Source organism: Chrysochloris asiatica, unplaced genomic scaffold, assembly GCF_000296735.1.
Source record: "Chrysochloris asiatica unplaced genomic scaffold, ChrAsi1.0 scaffold00119, whole genome shotgun sequence".
NCBI lineage: Eukaryota > Metazoa > Chordata > Mammalia > Afrosoricida > Chrysochloridae > Chrysochloris > Chrysochloris asiatica.
Window position 1 is genome coordinate 4313627 of NW_006408637.1, and position 5337 is coordinate 4318963.

At 39.0% G+C, this 5337-nt stretch overlaps 1 protein-coding gene across 1 annotated transcript in view; it reads left to right on the top strand.

The window, feature by feature from the left end:
* WDR64 (WD repeat domain 64) overlaps window positions 1–5337 on the top strand; it is a 457550-nt gene that overhangs the window by 285226 nt on the left and 166987 nt on the right. The gene's annotated exons all lie outside the window — the stretch shown is intronic.

The following is a 5337-nucleotide window of genomic DNA, read 5'->3' on the forward strand; positions in this document are numbered from 1 at the left end:
GCGGTAGTGAGGTTGGCCCAGGATCGGACATTGTTTCATTCTGCTGTGCATGGGGTCGCTATGGGTTGGTTCCGACTCGATGGGACCTGACAACAACAACAAAAGCAAACGGAAGAAATGAGGTACAAGAGCTGAACAGAAAATTTCAAAGATAAGCTCAAGAAGGTAAAGTCAAATGTTACAACAAAATGTGCAAAGATCTGGAGTCAGAAAACCAAAAATGAAGAACACACTCAGCATTTCTTAAGCTGGGGGAACTGAAGAAAATGTTCAAGCCTCAACTTTCATTATTGAAGGATTCTCTGGGCAAATTATTGAATGATGCATAAAGCATCAAGAGAAGATGGAAGGAATACACAACCAAAAGGAAATGGTTGATGTTCAACCATTTCAAGAGGTAGCATATAATCAAGAGTCAATGATACTGAAGGAAGAAGTCCAAGGTGCATTGAAGGCATTGGCAAAGAACAAAGCCCCAGTAATTGAGGGAATAAAAATTGAAATATTTTAAGAAAGTGAGGCGGCACAGGAGAGACTCACTCATCTCTGCCAAGAAATTTGAAGACAACACTCTGGTTGGCTGATTAAAAAAGATACTTATTTGTACCCATTGGAAAGAGAGGTGACCCTACAGATGTAGACATCATCGGACAATATCTTTGATATCCCATGCGAGTAAAATTTTACTAAAGGTAATACAGAAACGGCTGCAAGCATACATTGACAGAGAACTTCTAGAAGTTCAAGTCGGATTCAGAAGAGGCCTTGGAACGAGGGATATCATTGCTGATGTCTGATGGATTTGGGTTGAAAGCAGAGAATATCAGAAAGATGTTTACCTGTGCTTTATTCACTATGCAAAGGCTCTTGATCATTTGGATCATGACAAGCTATGGACAAGATAGCAAATATGAGTATTCCAGAACGCTTAATTGTGCTCATGAGGAATCTGTACATGGACCAAGAGGCAGTTGTTCTAATAGAATATGGGAACATTTAATGGTTTAAATTTTTAAAAAGGTGTGTGACAAGGTTGTATTCTTTCACCATACTTATTCAACCTGTATGCTGAGCAAATAATCCGAGAAACTGGGTTATATGAAGAAAAACATGGCATAGAAGAATTGATGATTTTGAGTTATGGTGTTGGAGGAGAATATTGAAAGTGCCATGGGCTGCCAAAAGAACCAACAGATCCATTTTGGAAGAAGTGCAGCCAGAGTGCTTCTTGTAGGCCAGGATGGCCAAACTTCGTCTCTCATACTTTAGACATGTTGTGAGGAGTGAACAGTTACTGGATAAGGATATCATGTTTGGTAAGGTGGAGGGTCAGAGAAAAAGAGGAAGATCCCCCACCCCCCTGCGAGATGGATTGGCTAAGTGGCAGCATCAGTCGGCTCCAGTGTGGCAACAATAGTGAGGTTGGCCCAGGATCGGGCTGTGTTTTGTTCTGCTGTGCATAAGGTCGCTATGATGTAACAACTGATGGCACCTAACAACAACAACAACATATATATATTTATATCACTAACTGTTTTGTAATAAATGGAATGCTATGAACAATATACATATATCTTTATTCAGATGTTCAAAGGGCACATTCTGCAAGCCAGCCTTCTGCCCACAGACACATAGCCTTAGTCTTTGAGTGTAGAGCTCTCATCGGCTCTGTCTTTCCATGTCACCACCTCTGCCATCATCTCTGGTGTTATCTCTTTTCTAGGTAGGGATCTCTACTCATGTTCTTCCTTCTTGATAGTCCTGAGATTGTCTCTTCCTGAAATGAGAGATTAACAACTCCCCTCTTTTAGTTAAACATCTTCTACAATTACAGTTTTGACATTCACACAGTTGAATCACAGACAGTTAAATCATAAAATCCTATCACCATCATCACCCACCTCCTTTCACCCAATCCATCTGGAAAAGAGGAAAACTATTCAGTGGGGATTCTCCCTTATCCCACTCATTCTAAAACTAAGCACACTCATGAAAACTTGTAAGCCAGCCACTTTATGCTTTTATGGTGGTGTTGGTGCTGGTGGTATACCAGGGAGTCGATTCCAACTCGTAGCAACCCTGTATAGGGTTTCTGAGGCTGTAAATCTTTACTGAGCAGAAAGCCTCATCTTTCTCCTGTGGAATGGCTGGTAGTTTCGAACTGTTTATCTTGAGGTTAGCCGCCCAACTCATAACCACTATGCTACTTTGATGCCTTTAAAGTCCCCCCATTTTTGATAGGTAATATCTCAATTGGCTGTCCTTGTCAACCAAGTACACAGAGGATTCTTGGTATGAAGAATCCTTCCATTCTAATTTGAGCAGCTGCATCCATATGCAACAATCCAGTTTATTAAATTGTAGCATTTTAAACTTGCTCACTGTATCAGACATTGTTATCTTCATATAGTCGAGCTTTGGTTTGCTAGCCATCCAAGCTAGGTAAATGGGAACAAGTTTTGGGAGTTCACACACACCTCTCTGATGTTCAGACCAGCTGGCCTAACCACCAGTCAGTACATCATTGTCCATGGACTCAGGAGTTCACACAGCTCCCTAAGCTTCAGACTAGCTCACCCTCTATCTTCTCTGTCTCATCTCAAGTTCAGCAGGTGCCAATGGAACATGGCCAAACTCAACCCATGTCTTCATTGTTGCATCACCCCCACTGCCATACACAAGTAGACCCAGGTGGTCACCAGGGAGCATGCTACTCTGCTCGTGGTTTCCATCTAAGTTTCAATCCTAGAAGGGAGTGTTTCCTAATGGGCTGACATTTATTGCCTTGATGCCTCCAAAGCAATAGCTTGGTTGAAATTCAAACAGCCAAACAGTCCTTCTTTTTTTGCAGATGTTTCTTTTAATAGGAATCTTCTGTTCTCCTAGCCATTTTGGGTTGGTCTGCATGTCTTTTCAAATGGGAATGTCCCAACTCAGAAGGTTCTGGGTGGGGCTCAGGATTCCACCTAAGACCACATATTCCACAAAGGCTTAACAAGAAGCCTATTTCCTGGGCTAATTCTAACTCCTCTTTCAGCAAATCCAATCAGTTACAGGCTGAAGACGAGCTTACAAGTTTACTGAACTCATAATTACCAATATTCATTTCTATCTATAAATATCTATTTTACAGTAATAAGCCAGGAAAAGTAACATCCACAAGACAAAGATATAAACATTTTCCCCTTCCTTTACCCATTGAGTCCACGTATATGTTCACAGAACACTGTTGTTCCAAGGTTGTGTATAAATCACTGTTTAACTCTATCCAATATAGCCAATGCATACTTCCCTAGTTCTTCCCCTGTCTTCATTTTTCATCTGTCACCCTACCTTTTCTTGAATATTGTCCTCTCCCTCTGTGTATCTTGCCCTCCCCAAGACCCAAGCTAATATGTGTTTACCCTCTAGCCAATGAATTACTTTTCCCACTTCCCGATCCTTCCACCCCTGGTAATCATCAAAGAATATTTCTTTTAGTATGAAAACTTTTTCTCTAGCTTTTGCAATAATGTTCTCATGCAACATTTGTACTTTTGTATTTGACTAATTTCACTCAGCATAATGTCCTTGATGTTCATCCATATTATGAGGTGTTTTGCAGATTCATTGTTATTCTTCAAGGTTTGCATAGTATTCCACCATGTGTATGTACCAAAGTTTGTTTATCCATTGATGGGTGCTAGGCTGTCTCCATATTTTTGCTGTTGTGAATAGCGCTATGATGAACATTGGTGTGCATGTATCTACTTGTGTCCTGACTCTCATTTCTTGTGGATATATGCCAAGTAGATGGATTGCTGGATCATAAGGTATTTCTATTTCCAACTCTCTGAGATACACTATGCCATTTTCCAGAGTGCTTGATCCATTTTATTGTTCTATCAGCGATATAGGAAGGTCCCAGTCTCTCCATACCCTTGCCACCATTTTTTGTTTTCTTTTTTTTTTTTTAACTTCACTGTTAATGCTAATATGAGATGATATCTCATTGTTGTTTTGTTGATTTTCCAGTGGTTTGTCAATTTTATTAATACTTTCAAAGAGCCAGCTCCTTTTTTTTGTTGATCCTTTCTATTGTTTGACTGCTTTCTAATTAATTAATTTGCTGTAATCTTTATGATTTCTTCTGGTGATTGTAGGCTTTCTTTGCTGGTCTTTTTCTAATAGGTGGAGGTGCTGTGTTAATGTATTGATTTTGGTTCTGTCTTCTTTTGGGGGGGGGTGTTTATTGCTATAAAGTGACCTCTCAGTAATGCTTTGCTGTGTCCCAAAGGCTTTAGTATGCTGTATTTTCATTCTCATTTGCTTCAAGAAATTTGTTGTTGTTGTTCTATTACCCAGTGGCCTTTAAACAGGATGGTATTCAGTTTCAATATATTTCATTTGGTTTCCTTGATCTTCCTGGTGTTGATTTCTAATTTTACAGCATTGCAATCTGAGAAGAGAGTTTGTGGTGTTTTGATTTTTTTAGTGTTTATTGAGGCTTGCTTTGGATCTAACATATGGTCTATTCTGCAGAATATTCTGTGTGCATTGGAATAGAATGTGTTTTGTGCTGTTGTTGGGTTTCATGCTCAGTATAAATCTAAGAGTTTATATTGATTGATTGTGTTGTTTAGTTCCTCTCTGTCTTTGTTAACAGCGTTATTCTGTCCTTTTTTAGTAGCATTGTATTAAAATCTCCTATGAGCTGAGCTGCTAACTGAAAAGTCTATAAAAATTCACACCCTCCAAAACCCTACACAGGGTCTCTGAGTTGGAACCAACTTCATGGCACATACCACCATCACTATTATTGTGGAGTTATTTATCTCTTCAATTTTATTAGAGCATGATTTATGTATTTAGAGGCTTTTTCATTAGAAGCATTTATATTTGTTTTGCTTATGGCCTCTTGTTCAATTGACCCTTTAATTATGAGATAATGTCATTCCTTGTCTTGTATGCTGCATTTCGCCTTAAATTTTATTTTCTCAGGGATTAATATTGCCACTCTTATTTGTTTTTGGTTGCCATTATTTTGATCCTTTAATTTTTAATCTATATGTGTCTTTGAGTGTAAGGTGTGTCTCCTTTAGACAGCATATTGAACAATCCTCTTTTCCTATCCATTCTGCTAGTTTATCTGTGTATTTAATCTATTGATGTTCAGTATAATTATCGACAGCTATGAATTGTGGCATTGTAGGTTAATGCACTGGACTGCAAGGTTGATTTGAACCACGAGGTTGGAAGTTTAAGCTCATCATCTGCTCCTTGGAAACCCTATACAGACGCATTATAAGTCGGAACCAATCAACTGCACTTAACAGCAACAACAGCAATGAATTGATT